The 22,954-nt window shown below is 44.5% G+C and overlaps 1 pseudogene; it reads right to left on the bottom strand.

The window, feature by feature from the left end:
- Positions 1-22,954, bottom strand: part of LOC141258597 (uncharacterized) — a 157,819-nt pseudogene that overhangs the window by 87,739 nt on the left and 47,126 nt on the right.

Genomic DNA, 22,954 nt, shown 5'->3' with positions numbered 1-22,954 from the left:
GGAACCGCCAAGGGACATTATATGTCGCCTACTAAAACTTTAAAACCGAAGACGACATCCTCTAAAAATCTAGAAACAGTGAGACGGTACTTTTTGAAGGCAAAATACAGCAGCGGGGATTTTAGAAATAACTACACGAAAATAAATGTAGATGCAAGCAGGTGTAGTGTTGTAGAAACTTAAAACTTAGCATTTATTACCATAAGATAAAATATGTGCAAAAATACAAGGACATAAAAACACACAGATGAACTGTCTGTGATATACAATAGCCAAAGAACTTCCATATATTGTTGCTTCCAAAGATAAAGATATATGTCATATAAGCATATTATATCTCTGACACAACCAAGGGAAAAATGGCAATAAGAGAAAATGGAGCCTACGGTACACTAAACCAACTGGTTATGCCTCAAAAGTGTGAGAACATGGAAACATTAGCCCTATCAATGGTGACCATTTAACCTTATTATATATAGAAATGGAACATCCTCACCAGTTTTGATATCCGTTCACACTCTCAGACTTCAGAGTAGCTCCATATGATGGGGGCAGACCAAAACTCATAAGGTCACCAGCCCATCACAAAATACCGCTCCCGACGCGTTTCTTAGCCTTAGCTCGTCATCAGGGGAAAAGGAGAGAAGACATGCGGTATGCACGCTGCCCAAAATCGCGCAGCTCATTCATCAGACAGCGCCATCCGACACTTTGATAAGTCCTCTTTTAAATCCTGGTCGCGCTATGTTCGCGATCGTGTCACTTCCGGTTCCGGTCAACTGACATCCGGTATGTGGAACGCAGATGCCGGCTGTGACACGCAAGCGTCACTTCCGGTGTGCGCATCACATACAAGGAAGAAACCGCACACTACGGAGCGACGATTAAGGGGTACATAAGGTAGCCAACTAACATCTTGTGTTGGATGGTGCCAAGAAGCCCTCCCATCCACAAATACCCCAAACCAGGGCGAGTATCCAGACCATACAGTAGCTGACACTCATCCAGGAACATACCATATATGCGGCGGTATATACTAACCGCGTCTGTTCTGCCCCAGTGGTTCAGAAGCTGGAGATACTTCATAGGTCAAAACCGCACAGTGGGTGCCACGGCCGAGCCCAAGAGCGCACTTGAAACCCAAATAGGGAAACGCTACTTCAGAATACAATAGAAAGATTTCAATATCATCTGAAGGAACGGAAGCATAAATTCTTTATTAAAGATTTACAAGAGTTCAAGGAAAATAAGGCTTATAATTTTCTCTCTAATAGGAGTCCAAGATATCCGGACACAGACATTTCGTCCACTGACACTGATCTCTCTGAGTCAGAGGTTAGATCCAAATCACATCGTGGTAGACAGAGGGGAAGAGGGGGCGGTAGGATTCGTGGCAGAAATAATAGCAATAGGAGATCCCCCCCTAGGACTCATTTTTTAGAGGAGGGTTATCCACTACGCAACCACCTCAATTTGAGCAATCCAGCACCGACATTATGAATTCCCAAATCATAAACCTATCCTCGAGGAGCCTCACTTCCTTAGAACTGGGGGTCTTGGATAGGGGTCTGACTTTTGTGCCGACAACAGACTACAATTCTTTTGAGGTTATAAAGGATGTAAATTTATTTGTGCGCAAGTTGAAGTGGCGCAAGCACTTCATTAAGATTGATAAACAGGCATGCGCAGAACTGGGGGTCCGTGAAGAACTCCTACCTGATATTAGAACCCTTTTTCACCTTGGCGATGTTGATCCTAACCTTGAGGGTAATGGTCCATTCACCAATTTGAAACTGAAGAGCACTAAAATGCCACCCCCACAGAGTGATTTGAGTCCCATTGATGTATTTCTCAACATGGTGACTAATGACCTGAGAGACCTGGAGAATGATTCCAGACGCTTTAGACACAATTTCACTCGTTGTGAGATGCAGGCACTGAGATCACTGGAAAATGATCAACACATTACCATAAAACCTTCGGATAAAGGAGGTAATGTGGTGATCATGGATACCAGTGACTATCACTTGATGTGCAGTGTAATACTAAACGTCAAGGAGTGTTATAGCACATTAAATGCGGACCCCACGAGTAGGTTTTCTCAAGAACTGGAGGAACTGGCAAATGAGGCTATGAGGGATGGTATTTTAAACAAACAGGAGAGAGACTTTATCTGTCCAGTCCATCCAGTTATGTCCACCTTTTATAGTTTACCAAAGGTACATAAGGGCCTGAATCCACTGAAAGGACGCCCCATAATATCCGGGATAAACAATCTAACCCAAAATCTGGGAATATATTTGGAGAAGGTACTTAAACCCTTTGTCTTAAGTTTGAACTCATTTATCGGTGACACCAATGACCTGCTCCGCAAACTAGAAGGTATGGCAGTGGATAAAGATGTGACTCTAGCTAGCATAGATGTCGAGTCATTATACTCCTCAATACCCCATGATAGTGGTCTGGAGGCGATACGCTTTTTCCTTCTTGGGAGAGGCAAACAATTTGAGCGACACAATCATTTCGTGATGGAGGCCCTGCAGTTCTGCTTGACAAAAAATGTGTTCCTCTTCGGTGGGAAATACTTCCACCAACTCAGGGGTACTGCGATGGGGAGTCCATGTGCCCCATCGTATGCCAATTTATACCTGGGTTGGTGGGAGGAAACCGTGGTGTTTGGGGACATCCCCATTGAGGGTGGCGAAAACATTTTGCTATGGGTTCGATATATTGATGATGTCCTAGTCTTGTGGAAAGGGGACAAAACATCTTTTGGAAACCTTGTGGAAAGGCTGAATTACAATGACCTTAACCTACATTTCACTTTTGAGTTTGGCCCCCATGAGTTGCCCTTCCTTGACATTTTTTGACATTTTGATACGGATAGGAAGGGATGGAGAGATAGGGACTAGTACATATAGGAAAAAGACTGCCTCAAATTCTTTCCTCAGGTGGGAAAGCAACCATCCAGTCCCCCTTAAGAGGGGCATACCGAAGGGGCAATTCATGAGGGTCCGGAGGAACTGTTCGGACGATGCCATTTTTAAAGCCCAGGCTACTGACCTCTGCAAAAGGTTCTATGAGAGGGGTTATCCAAAGAAGGTAATAGCTGAGGCCTATGAGGGGACTTTGGCCAGGGACCGCTCCTCCCTGTTACACCCATCTCCAAATTTGGATAAGGATAATACTTTCTGCAGACTTATCACTACATTCACCAACCAGTCATATACGGTTCGTAGGATACTACAAAAACATTGGCCGATTTTATTAATGGACGAGGACATTGGTGACGTGGTGGACTCTAGACCCATGATAACCTACAAAAAGGGCAGATCCCTTAGGGACAGACTGGTCCACAGTCACTATATGGGCCATTTGGGGAACAAATGATTGAAAAGTCCCACAACTGGTTGTTTTAGGTGCAGTGGATGCGTATCATGTAAAGTTATCACGCAAGGAAAAGACTTCACAAGCAATGTCACCGGGAAAACATTTGTTGTCAAACATTTCATTAACTGTAGATCCAAGGGAATTATCTATATGGCTAAATGTGTCTGTGGAATGGAATATGTGGGGAAAACAAGGAGGGAATTGAGGAGAAGAGTGGGGGAACATCAAAGGGATATTGTCCTGAAAAGAGACACCCCCCTGGCGAAACATGTGAATAACGTACACCCGTACAGCAGGGATACAATACGATTTATGGGAATTGATAAAGTCATGGCCCCACCAAGAGGGGGCGACTGGGACAAACTGATTCTGCAAAGAGAGACGAAGTGGATCTTTAGACTGCGTACAATGGCTCCTCACGGCCTCAATGAGCAGTTGTCCTATAGGTCATTCCTATAAGTGCAGGGTGAACTAGGGAGAGGAGTGTAGGGACAGCCGTCGAGGAGTGGGGGCGCCATCTGCGCAGGTCTTTAGGGTGCCAACCCCCACTGTAAGGTAGGGTGACTTTGTTAGCTACTTAATAGGGCTTTTTATAGGTCCCCTGTCCCCTTACATTTATGTTTCTCTCTCTCTCCTTTTCTGTGATTTGCGGTCCCTCATAGTTCCCCTCATGGGTCCCCTCATACTCCTTCTTATATATTTTTTCATACCTCCCCTTTTTTTCACAATTTCATTTTCATTTCCATATTTTTTATCTTCATTACCCTATTTGGGTTTCAAGTGCGCTCTTGGGCTCGGCCGTGGCACCCACTGTGCGGTTTTGACCTATGAAGTATCTCCAGCTCCTGAACCACTGGGGCAGAACAGACGCGGTTAGTATATACCGCCGCATATATGGTATGTTCCTGGATGAGTGTCAGCTACTGTATGGTCTGGATACTCGCCCTGGTTTGGGGTATTTGTGGATGGGAGGGCTTCTTGGCACCATCCAACACAAGATGTTAGTTGGCTACCTTATGTACCCCTTAATCGTCGCTCCGTAGTGTGCGGTTTCTTCCTTGTATGTGATGCGCACACCGGAAGTGACGCTTGCGTGTCACAGCCGGCATCTGCGTTCCACATACCGGATGTCAGTTGACCGGAACCGGAAGTGACACGATCGCGAACATAGCGCGACCAGGATTTAAAAGAGGACTTATCAAAGTGTCGGATGGCGCTGTCTGATGAATGAGCTGCGCGATTTTGGGCAGCGTGCATACCACATGTCTTCTCTCCTTTTCCCCTGATGACGAGCTAAGGCTAAGAAACGCGTCGGGAGCGGTATTTTGTGATGGGCTGGTGACCTTATGAGTTTTGGTCTGCCCCCATCATATGGAGCTACTCTGAAGTCTGAGAGTGTGAACGGATAGCAAAACTGGTGAGGATGTTCCATTTCTATATATAATAAGGTTAAATGGTCACCATTGATAGGGCTAATGTTTCCATGTTCTCACACTTTTGAGGCATAACCAGTTGGTTTAGTGTACCGCAGGCTCCATTTTCTCTTATTGCCATTTTTCCCTTGGTTGTGTCAGAGATATAATATGCTTATATGACATATATCTTTATCTTTGGAAGCAACAATATATGGAAGTTCTTTGGCTATTGTATATCACAGACAGTTCATCTGTGTGTTTTTATGTCCTTGTATTTTTGCACATATTTTATCTTATGGTAATAAATGCTAAGTTTTAAGTTTCTACAACACTACACCTGCTTGCATCTACTTTTTGAACGCGCAAGAATCAATATTTTTCAGGACATCTCTCCAAATACACTTCAAAAAGAAGGCTCATAAAGCCACCTTCAGATGTCGTGAGATTAAGAAAGATTATGTACACCTGGCTGTTTCCTTTTGGGATCTCTTTTACCCTTGAAGGACAAAGACAACAGATACGTACCAAAAAATGACATCTTGACCATGCTTGACCTTCCAGACCTACAGATTGAAGATTGGTCCGTTGTCCAGGACTTAGCCACAATCTTACCGGTTTCCCCACCTTTCCCTTGGGAGCAGGTCTCATCAACCAGGAAGGGGAGACAGAAGAGAAGAACTGGCAAACTGACACCCAAACTGATCATTCCAGACAAGACTCGAGACTATGTATCCTTATAGAAGTCATCCTTATCCTCACCGTAGCTCTGTATTTATATAGAGTGTCGGTTATACACTAGGAGATTTATAAAGTCTGAATAGTGTCGTATATAGTGTTGGTTTATAAATTCACAGTTTTGAAAGTGCTTTCAATTTTCTCATGAAGCAGAAGTTCCACTATTGTCGTTACTGTTGAACATAATTAAGAGTGATGTTTGACATTGCTCTAATTTACTCTTCGTACCTATGTAACTGTTTGGTTTTACATGTTTTCTCAGCAGGTACATTATAACCTTGAGTTCCCCACCTCAATCAGACAAAGTTGAGGTTATGACCAAGCCTTTTGAAAGGCTATTAAAATGTGGAAAAATCATTTCCCGAAAACCCTCTCCTTCTCCTTTTTGGGCAACCAAACTAGACTCTTTAACTCTATGTCCACCCGAATTCCCCCAACTATGGCTCAGATTAAACTTATGTCATACAATGTCAGAGGTATTAATTCCCCTTCTAAGAGAGGCCAGATTTTTAAATACTTAAAAAAAGAAGGGGTTGACATATGCCTTCTTCAAGAAACCAATTTCAGGAAGATGCATATCCCTACTTTGTCTAAAGCTTTCTTTTCCTCCTGGTTTCACAGTCCATCGCCATCTGGTAATTCAAGAGGAGTGATCATTGGAATTAATTCACGCACACCCTTCACGCTCAAAGATTGTTATAGTGATGAGGAGGGAAGGATTATCTTTAATAAGGGACTCCTAAAAAACACACAAGTTACCATAGGAAATATATATGCCCCTGTTAAGGGTCCGAGTGGTGGAACCTCTGTGCTGCAGTGCAAGGACGGACCAGAGGGGTGTAACTAGGTATCAACTCGGACTGACCAAGGTCGTACGGCGGCTCAATCGACTCCGTGACCAGGGAAGGACCGAGCAGAGGGACCAGGTGCTACTCTGGGGACCGACCTTGTATGAGAGCAGGTGACTCCCACGGGTCAGAAGGCAAGGACTGACCGGTACAGCAGATGAGCACGGCAGGCAGGCTGACGGGTGATCCGGGTAGACTGACTGGCAGACACAGCAGGTAACAAGCAGGAGCCTCCAGGTAGGCTGGCTGGTAGGCACGGTGGCTAACAGGCAGATGCTTCCAGGTAAGCAGGCGGGCAGGGCCCATAGACAGACTGGCGGACTGGACTGTAGACAGACTGTTGGGCTGGAGAGTAGACAAGCTGGCGGACAGGACTGGTAGTCAGGCTGGCGGACAGGACTGGTAGGCTAGCGGACTGGACTGGTAGTCAGGCTGGTGGACTGAACTGGTAGTCAGGCTGACGGACTGGACTGGTAGTCAGGCTGGGGGACTGGACTGGTAGTCAGGCTGGGGGACTGGACTGGTAGTCAGGCTGGCGGACTGGACTGATAGTCAGGCTAGCAGCGGGACCTGAGGGCTGAAGCAGAGTTTAACACACAAAGCTACAACCTTGCACGGGCACATCCATTTTGGAGGAGGTGCCTTTTATATGAGAGGTCCTCCGGCCATTGGCCGGGGACTCCTTAGGACAGCGCGCGCGGCCCCTTTAAAAGGGAGAGAGCGTGCACGCCCTAAGCATAGTGCCCGGGAAGCTGCGCGCGCCGGCAGCAGCAGAAGCAGGAGAGCCAGAGGACGCCGGGCGGGGAGTGCGGCGGTAAGAGGGACGGCGTCTCTGCCTGTCAGTGCGCAGAGATGCCGATACCTCTGTTCCCAAATAAAAATCAAATAGCTTGACTGATTACAACGCTAGGACTATTTAGTGAATTTTCGGAAGGTATATTTATCCTTGGAGGAGATTTCAACGTCGCATTGGAACCTTTGACACCTCATCAGGTAAATCTGCAATATCACACAAAACACTAGGAAAACTCAAACTGAAACTGAACGAAATCCAGTTTACTGATATCTGGAGATTAGTTAACCCTTTGGAGAGAGGCTACACGCACTTCTCGGCCCCTCACAGAACATCTCAAACAATAGACTATCTACTGATTCAGATGTCACATATAAAACACTGTACAAGCTCAAAAATTAAGTCCCACATATTCTCAGACCATTCGCCTATTGAGATTTCCTTTACAGTCCCTTCTATCCCAAAAAAAGAAACTTGTAAACTTAATGATGTGTGACAAAGTCACTGGCCAAGTACTGGAGGCGACAAGTGTAGCGCTGAGATTGTTAGCTCCAGTAATGTAAACATAGAAAAAGTGTTCCAGCACACAAAGTATAGAAAGGGGTTAATCAGCCATCTTTAGTGCTAGGGTGATTAAACACCTGTAGAGAGGGAGGAACTCGCAGGATAAAATCACGGCCTTTCAGAGCATTTGGTGTGGGGAGGGCATGGAGGCACAAGCTCTGGAGCTGTGGTGTTCATGTTAAGGAAAACTAAACATTGGATTGTTTGTTCCTGAAGCTGGTGGTTACCCATAACAACAAGGACTGTGCCATACGTTATGTTTTGTTTTTCCTGTTAGGCCGGGAAGGCCGTGTTTGTTTTACTAACGTTGCTGTGGTTTATGCAGTGCTCTTAGTAAACCACAGAAGATTTAAAAAAACAACGTTCTTGTGTCTATCTCTATGTGCAACCAAGCGAGCCAATCTATTACAGATGTTATATTAAAATTCCCAGAGAATGTGGAAAAAATAAAATGTAAGCTGAAAGAGTACTTCCTTCATGATAATGATGAAGTCTCACTACAAACTCTATGGGACTCTCATAAACCCTATATCCGAGGAGAAATGATAGCGATATCCGCCTATCAAAGAAAAAGACAGGGAAGTTACAACTTCACAGAATGAAATTGGTAGGATAGAAACGCTACACAAAAAAAAAAAAAAATAAGACCAGAATATCTATCCCAACTAACCACATTGAGAACAAAACTATGTAATCTGCTTAACATACAATCTGCCAAAAACTATCTCCACTCTTAATTTAAGTATTATGCCCAGAGGGACAAGCCTACAAAATTTATGATAGCTCAAATAAAAAAAAAAATAAAGTAAAATCCTTCATAAACCGAATTAGAAATAATGCTGACCTTACTCTTTATAGAACAGAAGAAATTGCCCAGGAATTAAATTTTTTTTTATGAACAGCTATATAATCCGTATCCCCACCCATCAGACGCCAATGTTTTTAATAAAAAAGAAAAAAATTGATTCCTTTTTGAAAAACATCTCATTGCGCACTCTTACAGAGGATCAGGCATAGGTTTTTTTGAGTACACCTATCTCAGAGCAAGAAATTATTGAGGTACTTTCCTCATCTTCAAAAAATAAGTGCCCAGGACCTGATGGTTTTACTCCCTTCTTCTCTGACTTGGGCGGGGGGAGCAGCGCATATTCATTTTCTTTAGTAGCGGGCACAGTGTAGGCTGCAGCAGGCGGCCCTTGCCTCCTGTGCCCGGCTCCTCCACCGCTGCCTCTTCTTCCCCCACAGCCACAGTATATATTTATATATGTATATATTTTATATATATATATATATATATATATATATATATATATATATATGTATGTGTGTTGGACTATAAGATGCACACTCCCACTTTCCTCCAAAAATTTTGGAGGAAAAAAATGTGTCCGAAAAATACGGTAAATATAAATGCCGCTGTCAATGCAAATTGCTTTTACTAGCCCTGTCCATAACAAAAAAAGTGTGTCCGATATATATAAAAATATTTGTTACAGACTGGGGAATTTTTTGTGGTTATTAAAAAATAAAACATTTTCTTATTTTTCCATCGCTATCAGCAAAAAAAAAAAAAAAAAAAGAATATAACAGTGACCAAAATGAAGCCCAATGAATCACAATAAAAAAAAAGCAACATTACTCGAATATCCGAAAGATGTTTACTACTTTTTAAACCACATGTATGAAAAATAAAATGAAAATGTGACTGGCCAGAATGGGGTAAACAGTCTGGTGTTCAGCTGATTAAAAAAAAAATGGTGCCATCATTAAGGGGTTATAGATTATATATATATATATATATATATATATATATAGATATAGATATAGATATAGAACCAAATGAAAAGATGAACTTTAGTGTCTGATGCTGTGAATTCGGGTTGCAGCCATAAAATCGGATATTGAAGTGTTCTTGTCATATTTATGAGGCCTATCCCAAGAAAACAGCCTACACTACAAGTTACACGTACCGAAATCGATCGCTGCTCTGCAGATGGGACCTCCTGGTGTATACAGGACCTGTGGTGACATCACAGTCATGTGATCTGTTACTTACATTGTTAGTGGATACAGGTTCTGTGGTGATGTCACATTGATTGATCACATGACAGGAAGTGCTGAAGATCTATCTTTACTCCTCCGCTCATGTGTCTGAACACATGACCATGACATCACCACAGGTCCTTGAGCTTAGGAGCATTTATTGTCCTGTAGTCCTGAAATGACTAGAAGGCAGTTGTGTGTCACATTGCAGCTCAGCCCCATACACCTCAGTGACGGCTGAGCACTGTACCGAGCCCAAAGCTCTGCGGACTTTGTGTTTTTTTCTTTCCTATTGATCTCAGCAGGAAGGTGGTAAGAGTCGGCTGACTGACAACCTCGTGGATACAATGTAGGGTTTATCGGTGGCCTTTCTTCCGTTCAGAGGTCGTTAACCTTTTTTTGTAAATGTTCGCTGAGCCTCGTAGAGAAGCCACCTTACATAACTTTTGACAGTCATGTAAATACTTTTCTACCCCCAAAAAACAAAACTATTCTAGGTGTGATACCTTTATTGGATAACCAGAAAAATTATATTTGCAGCTTTCAGAGAACAGAGGCTCCTTCTTCAGGGAAGTTTACAAATTAAGGACTGAGACAAGAGCTCAACATTTAAGAGATGTTACAACAGGACATGGGTGGATGGACCGATGCCTTCTCCAGGTCCAGAGAAATGTTTTCCCACAAGTGCTTCCAGCTCATTCCTTGTTGTATGTGCAGATTCATCCTTGTTTGTAGTTTTTGCTTAGTTTCACCAATATCAGTTCCTCCAGGGCACCTTGTACACTGTATCACAAAACAGCACATTGGAGGATGTACATGAAAAGAAATACATGATCTTATAGTTCTAACACAAATCAGGACTATATAATACTGGGTATCTTCTCAAGTACATCCTCTAATGTGGTGCACATGATACAATGTACCAGGTGCCTTAGAGGGACCGATATTGGACGCACTTGTGGGAAAACATTTCTCTGGGTCTGGATACAGTATGATAGATTTAAGAGACTTCATACTGAAATTTTAAGGACAACAGAGAGAGAGAAATCTGGGAATTCAAGCTAAGAATATTGAAGTCTTTGATGATAGGACTTAATCTAACACCTGGATTTATGACTCATTACATGGACACTTCACACCTCCACCAGACTGAATCGATATCACCAAACTCCTGAGCCTTTACTCCCACCACCTCTCGAATTGTAACAAAAAACTTCATTTTATAACCTTTTCTTATCGTTTGGAGGCTTTAACCCATCTATACCGTGCGAAAATGTCCTGTTTAGGGATGAGCAAACCCAAACTGTAACGTTTTGGTGACTCGACTGGCTGGGTTTCCCTGGTTCATCCACCTGGCCCTACACCAGAAGTGGAAGAGACTGAGTGCACTGGTGCCCAACTACTTGTTAAGTTGGAGGATGAGTACATGGGAGGGCTAGTGCACACGGTCAGTGGACCACCGCAGCACATGTGAAAGGATGTCACAATTGCCAACTTCTGCGTCTTTCTACAGTGTGCAGACCGGCAAGGAGGGCACGGGTGAGGAGTGGGTGGAGAATGATGCGGGGGATGATGATGTCCTAGACACATGGAGTGGAGGCCATCTATTGATGTGTGCAGTTCAGAGGAAGAGGAGAAGGTCACGCTGCCCCAGCAGTACAGTAAAAGCGGGAGCAGGGTGCAAAGGCACAGCGGGCGGCCCCTAGCCAGTACGTCGGCTGCTACTGCCCACCGCGCCACTGAAATCCACACACCAAAGCCAGCTCAAAAGAGCTCCCTAGCGTAGCATTTCTTCAGGGAATGTGCTGATGACAAGCGATGGGTGGTTTGCATGCTGTGCTGAGTCTGAAGTGAGATATAAATCTTCTGAACCTGAGCACCACCTGCATGACGAGGCATTTGAATTGCAAGCACGAGGTGCAGTGGAGTGCACACCTTAAAAAACATGACAGATCTGAGCCTCTTCTGCTACCTCTTCTGCTGCGGTCTCGGTCTCTTCCTCCCATTCACAATCAACAGGGCCACCTGCCTCCCCACAAAAAGAGGATGTGACAACACTACCACCACCAGTGTCACTGAGTATCTTCACACCGTCCCATGGAAGAGTCCAGCTTTCCATCCCACAAAGCCTTGAGAAAAAGAGGAAATACCCCACTAGCCACCCATGAGCCATGGTCCTGAATGACAGCATTTCCAAATTACTGGGCTTTGAAATGCTGACATTTTGGCTGTTGGAAATGGATAGTTTCAAAAAACGGATGGCGGTGCCTGTCTCGGCGTTTTTTTCCAATACTTTTCCAGGCGTGCCATTCTTCCGTGCACACATGTTGTGGACAAAATAAGGTGTGCACTGCGCAAAGACATCAGTGGCAAGGTCCACATAACCACCGATACATGGACCAGTAAGCACAGCCAGGGATGTTACATCTCCCTACATCTCCCTAACTGCCCACTAGAAAAATGTAGTGGAGGCTAGGACAGAGGTGGAAGGCATTCTTGCCCATGTTCTACCACTACCGAGGATTGCTGGACGTTTCTCTGTCCAGGTTGTCTCCTCCTCCTACTTAGCTTCCTCCACCGACCCTCATCCAGTCACAGTAAGACCTGTACCACCAACTTCATCACAGCCACAGGTAAATTACAGCAGGCTGTTCTTAAACTTCTATGTTTGGGGGACAAATCCCACACCGCACAGGAGCTGTAGACGGGAATCAAACAGCAGACAGATGAGTGATTGGTGCCGGTAAACCGGAAGCCTGGCCTGGTGGTGTGTGATAATGGCCGAAATCTTGTAGCAGGTCTGGGCCTAGCCGATTTGACGCACATTCCTTGCCTGGCGCATATGCTGAACAAACTACCCACATATGTCAGAGCTGCTGCTGAAAATTCAGGCAGTGTGTGCTGCACCATCACTTCTGCCTTCCCACTCACCGGCTGATATGCGACGTACCAACAAGGTGGAACTTGCACCATGCACGGGTGAGTCGCTATGCAGAACAAGACCACTTCACCACCAATGAGTGGGGTGTGTGCCATGTAGCGCTGCATTGAATATTCCACCAATATGGCCAGAACTGATGATGCCATCATCAGTGTTACTATACCACTTATATGCCTGCTGGAAAAAACAATTCAGGCGACGAATGATGAGGTGGTGGCACACGAGGAAGAGGAGCAGGACCAATTCACACCGTTATCAGGCCTGTCGTCCACACATGGCTCGGAGGGTGGGTTACTGTCCCAACAGTGGCCAGGTACCCAACTGTACAGTCAGGGGACAGTTTGGGAGGAGGAGGAACAACCGTGTTCTCAGCAGGGTGGCGTTCAGAGCAGCTCTTGTGCATCACTGGAGCGTGGCTGGGGTAGATACAGAGGACACAAACGATACACCTCCCACCGAGGACAGCTTCTCGTTGCCTCTGGGCAGCCTGGCATACATGAGCCAATGCATGCTGCTGTGCCTGGACAACAATCGCTGAGTTGCCCATATTGGTACTAGTGCAGATTACTGGGTGGGCACCCTGCTGGATCCCCGCTACAACAACAACGTACCATCATTACTTCCATCACTGGAACGGGATCGCAAAATGCGGGAGTACTCGCACACGCTGGTATAGAAACTTCTAATGGCTTTCCAACCTGACAGCGGGGGCTCAGTGGAAGAACAAGGCAGAGGAGGGAGTCAAAAATGCAGCTTTGGCACCGCCAGCACCTCGGAGGGCAGGGTTAGCATGGCCGAAATGTGGCAAAAGTTTATGAGCATGCGACAACATCTGGAACCACCATCTGATAAGGTTCATATTAGCAGGAGGCATCATTACAACAACATGGTGAAAGAGTACCTGTCTACACATCTCGACGTACTAACTGATGGGTCTGCCCCATTTAACTTCTGGGTCTCCAAATTGCATACATGGCCTGAGCTTGCCCTTTATGCATTGGCCTGCCCTGCGTCAAGTGTACTGTCAGAATATGTGTTTAGCACGGCAGTGGGTGTAATCACAGACAGGCACATCTGTCTGTCCACATCCAATATGGGGAAGTTAACATTCCTAAAAATGAATCAGGCGTGGATGCCACAGGACTTGTTCATACCTTTGGATGACTAGACAACTATATCAGCCACACCCAGCCAATCTTCCAAGTCTATTTGCCATTCATTTCATTTGGGTGCCTCCTCCCCAAATAAAAAAAACTAAAACTTTGTTGGCTACCTCCTCTTCCACCTACAACACCACGTCCACCTCCTCCATCTCTTCCTTCAGTTGGACCGCTGCCCACTGGTTGTAGCTTGTTTGTTTATTTTTGGTTCAGTCTGTTATTTTAGTCAGTTCCCTAAAAAAAAATACAAAAACAATGCAAAAAAAATACCAGTGTTGGATTACTCCTCCCTTACCTATACTGCCACATCCACCTCCTCCTAAACTTGGACCTGTACCTCCTGGTTCAAAATAATTATTTTTTATTTCTGCTCTGCTTAGCGTAGGGACAGGACACAACTGTAGTGAGTGACAGTATTAGGTTTTGTGTGTGCGTAGTTTTCCAAAAACACTCTCTATGTGTACTTTGCACCCGTGTCTGTGATAGTACTGTGCCTACCCAAAAGTTTTTCTAATCTGCAACCGTTTCGGTGGGAGTGATGTGAGTCAAAACAAAATTTTTTTCTACTCTTATGCACCCATGTCTGTGATAGTACTGTGCCAAAAAGCTGCTGTGTATGCACTACACCCATATCTGTGGGAGTACTGTGCCTTTAAGCCTCTGTGTGTACTCTGCAACCCTGCTTGTGGTAGTACTGTGCCTTTAAGCCTCTGTGTGTACTCTGCTACCTAGTCTGTGGGAGTACTGTTCCAAAAAGACTCTGTGTACTCTGCAGCCGTGTCTGTATGAGTAATGTGCCTAAAAAATTATTCTACTCTGCAGCCGTCTTTTTGTGAGTAGTGTGTCTAAAAAAAAATTCTAGTATGCAGCCATCTCTTTCCCATTTGTGGGCTGAAAAAATTATTTTATTCTACCGCTGTGTTAATACAAGCAGTGTTTCTAAAAAAAAAGTTCTACTCTGGAGCCATGTTTTTTTTTAACATATTTTTATTGTTTTTTTTTTGTATCGAAAATTCAAGTACATAAGGATAAACATATTAAAACAAAAACAGTCAAGCAACATGGGTCTTGCTATTGATTATTAAGTTCTCAACCATACATTTTGAAATATAATTTGTACTGTCTATCTTTTTTTTTCCAATAAATACCTACAGTGGGTATGGAAAGTATTCAGACCCCTTTACATTTTTCACTCTTTGTTTCATTGCAGCCAGTTGGTAAATTCTAAAAAGTTAATTTTTTTTCTCATTAATGTACACTCTGCACCCCATCTTGACTGTAAAAAAAACCCAGGAATGTACAAATTTTTGCTAATTTATTAAAAAGGAAAAACTGAAATATCACATGGTCATAAGTATTCAGACCCTTTGCTCAGACACTCATATTTAGGTCACATGCTGTCCATTTCCTTGTGATCTTCCTTGAGATGGTTCTACTCCTTCATTGGAGTCCAGCCGTGTTTAATTAAAAACTGATAGGACTTGATTTGGAAAGGCGCACACCTGTCTATATAAGACCTCACAGCTCACAGTGCATGTCAGACCAAATGAGAATCATGAGCTCAAAAGGAACTGCCCAAGGAGCTCAGAGACAGAATTGTGGTAAGGCACAGATCTGGCCAAGGTTACAAAAGAATTTCTGCATTACTCAAGGTTCCTAAGAGCACAGTGGCCTCCATAATCCTTAAATGGAAGAAGTTTGGGACCACCAGAAGTCTTCCTAGACCTGGCCGTCCAGCCAAACTGAGCAATTGTGGGAGAGAGCCTTGGTGAGAGAGGTAAAGAAGAACCCCAAGATCACTGTGGCTGAGCTCCAGAGATGCAGTAGGGAGATGGGAGAAAGTTCCACAAAGTCAACTATCACTGCAGCCCTCCACCAGTCGGGCCTTTATGGCAGAGTGACCTGACGGAAGCCTCTCTTCAGTGCAAGACATATGAAAGCCCGCATAGACTTTGCTCAAAAACACATGAAGGACTCCCAGACTATGAGAAATAAGATTCTCTGGTCTGATTATACAAAGAAAGAACTTTTTGGTGATAATTCTAAGTGGTATGTGTGGAAAAACCAGGCACTGCTCATCACCTGCCCAATACAATCCCAACAGTGAAACATGGTGGTGGCAGCATCATGCTATGGGGGTGTTTTTCAGCTGCAGGGACAGGATGACTGGTTGCAATTGAAGGAAACATCAATGCGGCCAAGTACAGAGATATCCTGGATGAAAACCTCTTCCAGAGTGCTCTGGACCTCAGACTTGGCCAATAGTTCACCTTCCAACAAGAGAATGACCCTAAGCACACAGCTAAAATAACAAAGGAGTGGCTTCAGAACAACTCTGTGACCATTCTTGACTGGCCCAGCCAGAGCCCTGACCTAAACCCAATTGAGCATCTCTGGAGAGACCTGAAAATGGCTGTCCACCAATGTTCACCATCCAACCTGACGGAACTGGAGAGGATCTGCAAGGAAGAATGGCCGAGGATCCCCAAATCTAGGAGTGAAAAACATGGCTGTACTAGCTCAAAAGGGGGCTTCTACTCAATAATGAGCAAAGGGTCTGAAAACTTATGACCATGTGATATTTCAGTTTTTCTTTTTTAATAAATTTGCAAACATTTCTACATTTCTGTATTTTTCAGACAAGATGGGGTGCAGAGTGGACTTTAACGAGAAAAAAATGAACTTTTTAGAATTTACCAAATGGCTGCAATGAAACAAAGAGTGAAAAATGTTAATGGGGTCTGAATACTTTCCGTACCCACTGTATGTATCAGATATTTGCATAAAATGACTACTGTGTCTTGTAGGAGTTTCCCCAAAGACTCATTCAACTTCTCAGTATGATATCACACAGAATCAACTAATGGCTTTACAATCTACATTTTTTTCCGGATTACAATGTTTTCAATAAAGATTTTCCATTTAACAAAGTATTTACTTGTAAGTTTCTTATTTTTTTCTGCTTCTAATCTCTCAAGATAAAGTAAATTTTTTAATTGTGAGATGAAATCCTGGAAAGTCGGGGTCGAGGGCTCCAACCAGCAACTCAACAGCATGGAGTTTTGCCAAGAGAATCAAGACATATAGTAATGGGGGAGTTTTGACCGAAGAGTTTCCTTCTTTCGTTTTATCCTTATACCAATAATGAAATAATATCATCGTAAGGGTGAGTTGTGATTTAAAATCCCACATACCTTTAATGCAGTCTAGAATAGACCCCCAGAAGATGTGTAATTTTGAACACTGCCAAAGTCCATGCAATAAATCGGTAGAAAGGGTCTTACATTTTGGAAATTAATTGATTCTATCAGGTTTAAGGGGCGTCTTTGCGAGATCAAAGGCGTATATTGCTTTATGAATGATCTCAGACTGAGATTCCCTCCACATTTCATTACCTATTGCTTTACGTGTCTTCTCTCAACCTTCTCTTATTTTACTTCCAATGTCTTGGTCATTAAATTGTTCTTCCACTGTCTGAAGAAAGTTTCAGGATTAATCCCCAACATCACCTCCATCATTTCATTGTAAAGAAAAGAGATAGAGGATGACATCCTCGTGGCTCTCACCACACAATCAAAGTTATTAGTTGTAATCTCTAGGGAGATGTCTTTTGGAGCCGTCTTTTTGTGAGTGGTGTGTCTAAAAAAAATTCTAGTATGCAGCCATCTCTTTCCCATTTGTCAGGCAAAAAGCTTCTGTTTCTACTGTAACAAAAAGCCTCTGGGAGTACTGTGTCAAAAAGCCTTCGCTTCTACTTTACCAAAAAGCCTCTGTTTCTACTGTACCAAAAAGCCTCTGGGAGTACTGTGCCAAAAAGCCTTTGTTTCTACTTTACCAAAAAGCCTCTGTTTCTACTGTACCAAAAAGCCTCTGGGAGTACTGTGCCAAAAAGCCTCTGTTTCTACTGTACCAAAAAGCCTCTGGGAGTACTGTGTCAAAAAGCCTTCACTTCTACTTTACCAAAAAGCCTCTGTTTCTACTATACCAAAAAGCCTCTGGGAGTACTGTGCCAAAAAGCCTTTGTTTCTACTTTACCAAAAAGCCTCTGTTTCTACTGTACCAAAACGCCTCTGGGAGTACTGTGTCAAAAAGCCTTCGCTTCTACTTTACCAAAAAGCCTCTGTTTCTACTGTACCAAAAAGCCTCTGGGAGTACTGTGCCAAAAAGCCTTCGCTTCTACTTTACCAAAAAGCCTCTGTTTGAACTGTAACAAAAAACATTGGTTTGTAATGTACCAAAATAAGGACCATATCAGATAGTGGTGCGGGATTTTGCAACGTGCTAAGTATGGTTTTCCACATTTCAGCCATGTTAACCATCTCTTCTGAGGTGGTGCCAGTGCCCCCAGCTGCTTTGGTGACTTCATCCTACTCTGCCTTGTGCTTCCACTGAGCCCCCACTGTTGGGTGAGGATTCCCGCATTTTCAGATCTTGCTCTAGTGACAGACGTAATGATGGCAGGTTGTGGTTGTAGTGGGAATCCAGCAGGGTGGCCACCCAGTAATCAGCACTGGTAACAACCGGGCAACTTGGAGGTTGTTGTGCAGGAACAGCGGTATGTATTGCTTCATGTGTGTCAGGCTACCCAGAGGCAACGACAAGCTGTGCAGTGTATCGTGGGTGGGAAGTGTATCATCTGGGCCCTCAGTATCGTCTATATCTCTCCAGCCACGCTCCAGTGATGCCCATGAGCAGCTGTGAGTGCCACCCTGCTGTGAACATGGTTGTTCCTCATATTCCCAAACTGTCCCCTGGCTGGACATTTGTGTGGCTGGCGGCTGTTGTTACAGGAACCCATCCTCCAAAACGTGTGGAGTCTGTGGATGCCTGGCCTGATAATGGTGTGAATGTTGCCTGTTCCTCCTACTCTTCCTCCTGTGCCACCACCTCATCCATCATCGCCTGAAGCTTTTTCTTTTTTTAGGAGGCTTACAAGTGAGATAGTAAAGCTGATTATGACGTCATCAGCGCTGGCCATGTTCGTGGAGTACTCGAAATAGCGCAACATGGGACGCTCGTCCTGATTGCTGGCGAGGTGGAGGTCCACCTTGTTGGTACGTCGCATATGAGACGGTGAACGAGAAGGCAGAAGTGAAGCTGTAGTGCAGACAGGCGAGCAGCAGCGTGAGAACGCCAAAAGCACGAACACTTTCAGCAGCAGCTTTGACATATGTGTAATTTTTAAAGAAGATCTGCACCACCAAATTTAGCACATGCGCCAGGCAAGGAATCTGCATCACACCGGCTAGGCCCAGAGCTGCTACGAGAATTCGCTAGTTATCGCACACCACCAGGCCAGGCTTGAGGTTTATCGGCACTAACCACACATCTGTCTTCTAATTGATTCCCATCCACACGGTGTGGGATTTTTCCCACAAACATATGATTTTCTACACACCCTGCTGTAGTTCTTCCCTGCTCTACTAAAGTTGGTTGTGCGGGTGTTACGTTGACTGGATGAGGAGGCGGATCCACAGCTCCTGCGCGGTGTGGGATTTTGCCCCCAAACAGATGAATTTCAGAACAGCCTGCTGTCGTTTCCCTCTGGCTGTGCTGATGTTGGTCGTGCAGGTGGTACGTTGACCGGATGAGGAGTCGATGGTGGAAGAGGAGGCAATATCGACAGAAAAACATCCAGCAACCCTTGGTGGTGGTAGAACATGAGCCAAAACGCTTTCCGCCTCAGGCTCAGTCGCCACTACATTTACCCAGTGGCCAGTTAGGGAGATATTACCTCCCTTATCAAAAAGTTTCATGACTTATTTGATTTATCCTCTGCAAGACTAACTTACAGCACAAGTCTTGTATAGATTGGACAGAACCCATTTCAATTCCTCCAATTTATGTTTAATAGGAATAACAGTCACCCAATGGCACTCATGAAACATATGAATCATTTCTACTTGTTTTAACTACAATGGATTGATACGTGTAAATCTATTTCTGAACCAGGTGATGATACTCAACAAATGTGTAGGTGCAATATTGCTCCCCATAGCAATACCACATAACTGTTTATAAAGAGCTCCACTATCGTCTGCTGCGGCTCGCACAGTCTCTAAAGCATATGCAAGGTGGAGCTCCATCTTGTCGGTATGTCGCATATGAGACGGAGAGTAGGAAGGCAGAAGTGACGCAGCAGGGTGAGAACAGCAAAAGCGCGCACACACTGCCCTCACTTTCTGACCGGATGAGGAGACGGTGGAGGAAGTGGAGTAGGAGGCAACATGGACAGAGAAAAGGCTAGGGTCTGGCTGCAGTGCACAGTAGCAGCCAACTTAATGTCTAGGGCCGGCCTCGGTGCTTTTGCACCCTGCTCCCTCGTTTGCAGTGTAGTTAGGGCAGCGTGACCATCATCTCTTCCTCTGAACTGCCAAACGTCATTTGGATGGCCTCGACTCCATGTGGGGTCTAGGACCTCATCATCCCCCATCGCATCATTACACCTCTCCAGTCTGTCCGTAACTCTGCTGCCCTACAAATCCATTTCTGTCCTCGCTACTCCTCCTCTTCTCCCCTCAGCAAATTCCTTCACTGTCTCCCAATTCCACAAATAATCCACTTCAAGCTACTAACACTGACCTACAAAGGCATCTATAATCTGTCTCCCCCCCCCCCCCATATATCTGAACTAATCTCCCACTACCTCCACCCACATAATCTCTGGTCCTCCAAGACCTCCTTCTCCACAATCGTACGTTCCTCATCCAATCGCCTTCAAGACTTCTCCCAAGTATCCTCCATCCTGTAGAATTCTGTGGGCCAACACATTCGATTATCAGCCTACATTCCAAACATTCAAACGGAACTTGAAAACCCATGTCTTCAGAACAGCTTACATCTTGCAATGACCCCCTCTGCCACCTCACCAACACCGAAGCTGCCACCTCACCAACACCAGAGCTGCTGCAACCCCCTAACCTACTGTCTCCTTCCCGATTATCCTGTAGAATTTAAGACCGCAATGGCAGGGTCCTCTTCCCGCTGTACCTGTCTCTCACTATTAGTTTTTTCATTATAATTTCTATTTGTATTTTGTATGTAACCCCTCCACATGTACAGTACCATGGAATCAAAGGTGCTCTAAAATGTAATAATAATAATAATCCCCTGCATCATCTTCCACCCAGTCTTCACCCCTGCCCTCCTTGCCGCTGTGCATACAGCAGGAAGCTGCAGCAGCTGGCCCCTTTGTTTTGGCATCAGCACCATCAGAGATGTGCTGCGGTGGTCTGCTGACCGTTTGCGCTACCCCTCCCACGTGCTCATCCTCCCAACAGAACAAGTGGTTGAGCATCAGTGCACTCAGTCTCTTACACATGTGGGGCAGAACCAGGTGGACGGCCCACGGAACCGCAGTCAGCAGATTCGTCAAAAAGCAGAAGTGACTGCTGCATGACTTCGGGCTCAGACTGCTTGCCTGATTTCCGAGGGGGTGAGGTGGAAGACAGATGCCCATAAGTTGGAGGTGCAAAATCTGCGCTTTCAACAGGTTACCGGGTGGAAGAAAAAGTGAAGGGACTGAAGGCACTCTCAGCCAACAAATCTAAAACCACCTCTACTTGTTCTGGCCTCACCATTCATCCAACGGTACTCAGGCTTATGAAATTACACAGAACGTCCTGTCGCTTGCTTGCACCAGAGGAAGGGGTTTCATTTGGGCACGTAGCAGACACAGATTGACCACGGCCTCTCTTTTCCCTCAGCAGTTACACCGCCATCACCAACAACACTGCCACATCTCCTACTTAATGTTCTCCTCATTGTTTTCAACCAAAAAAGCGCGACCTGTATACAGAGAGAGAGAGTGGCCCACAGATTATTACACTCCCTGTTTTCTGAGTAGCCCCCCCAAAAAAATCAAAACACAAAAACAGTGATGGCTACCTCCTCCTCGTACGCCTTTTCCACCTACACCGCCACCTCCTCCTCAACTTCCTGCTCCACTTGGACCTCCACCTCCTGGTTCAAGATTTTAATTTTTTCTTTTTTTTTTCTATGTTATTTTAAATAATTTCCTTATACACATTTGTTTTCAGGGTAATTGTCCAGCTCTCACCCCCATTTAGCTTCCTATTGCAGCCCCTTAGCCCTCACTATGACCATTTTACAGCCATTTTAAAACACTAAAGTTCGGGTTCCCATTGGTTCAGGTCTGGGGTCAAGTTTGGATCCAAACCAAACTTTTATCTCTAGTTCGGCCAAACCCACACATCCACGAGTCCGCTCATCCCTAGTCCTGCTGTAACATCTCTTAAATGTCCCATTGTTTCAGTCGTTCATTTGCAAACTTCCCTGATGAAGGAGCCTTTGTGCTTTGAAAGCTGCAAATATTTTTCTGGTTAGCCAATTAAGGTATCACTCCTAGAATAATTTTGTTTTTTGGGGGTAAAAAAAGTATTTACATGACTATCAAAAGTTATCTACGAGGCTCAGCGAACATTTACAAAAAAAGGTTAACGACCTCTGAACGGAAGAAAGGCCACCGATAAACCCTACATTGTTTCCACGAGGTTGGCAGTCAGCCAGCTCTTACCACATTTTTGGGCACAAAAGTATTTACATCAATTTTTCTGGCTAACGCAGTACCACAATATAATTTTTTATTGTACATCTTGACAGTCAAGTCACAAAGTGTCCGCCAGAGTCTCTTACTTCTCTGAGAACCAAGCTGACAACTCCCAGTTCGGCTGGAGAGGAAATCCGGAGACCATTAGTGCTCTAAGTTCGTTCTAAGAGCAGGCAGAGTCTTTCAGCCTCAATATCCTTAAGGTAATTTGCCTAATTTTCTGCAAGCAATCAACACAAAATGAGATAACTTTCTGACTGATGAGAGTTTTGATCTCTAGGACTCACACCTCCCAAAAACAGGAATTTGAAATACATTTATTGTCTATAGGAATGCCAGAGAGATGGAAGAATCAATTCCCAGGACTTGGGGTCCATTGGCCAGGTCAGTAATATGTGACTGTTGAACGGAGACCCGCAAATTTCCTTACCCTCCAACATTCCCAGCTCTTTTTTGATTAGCCGTGCTGGCAAATTGTCATCATTGTGGTGTGATA

The sequence above is a fragment of the Phyllobates terribilis genome, unplaced genomic scaffold (genome assembly GCF_046119375.1).
Source record: "Phyllobates terribilis strain yellow unplaced genomic scaffold, ASM4611937v1 Scaffold_3__8_contigs__length_932513732, whole genome shotgun sequence".
Lineage (NCBI taxonomy): Eukaryota > Metazoa > Chordata > Amphibia > Anura > Dendrobatidae > Phyllobates > Phyllobates terribilis.
This window is presented reverse-complemented; position numbering and strand designations above follow the sequence as displayed.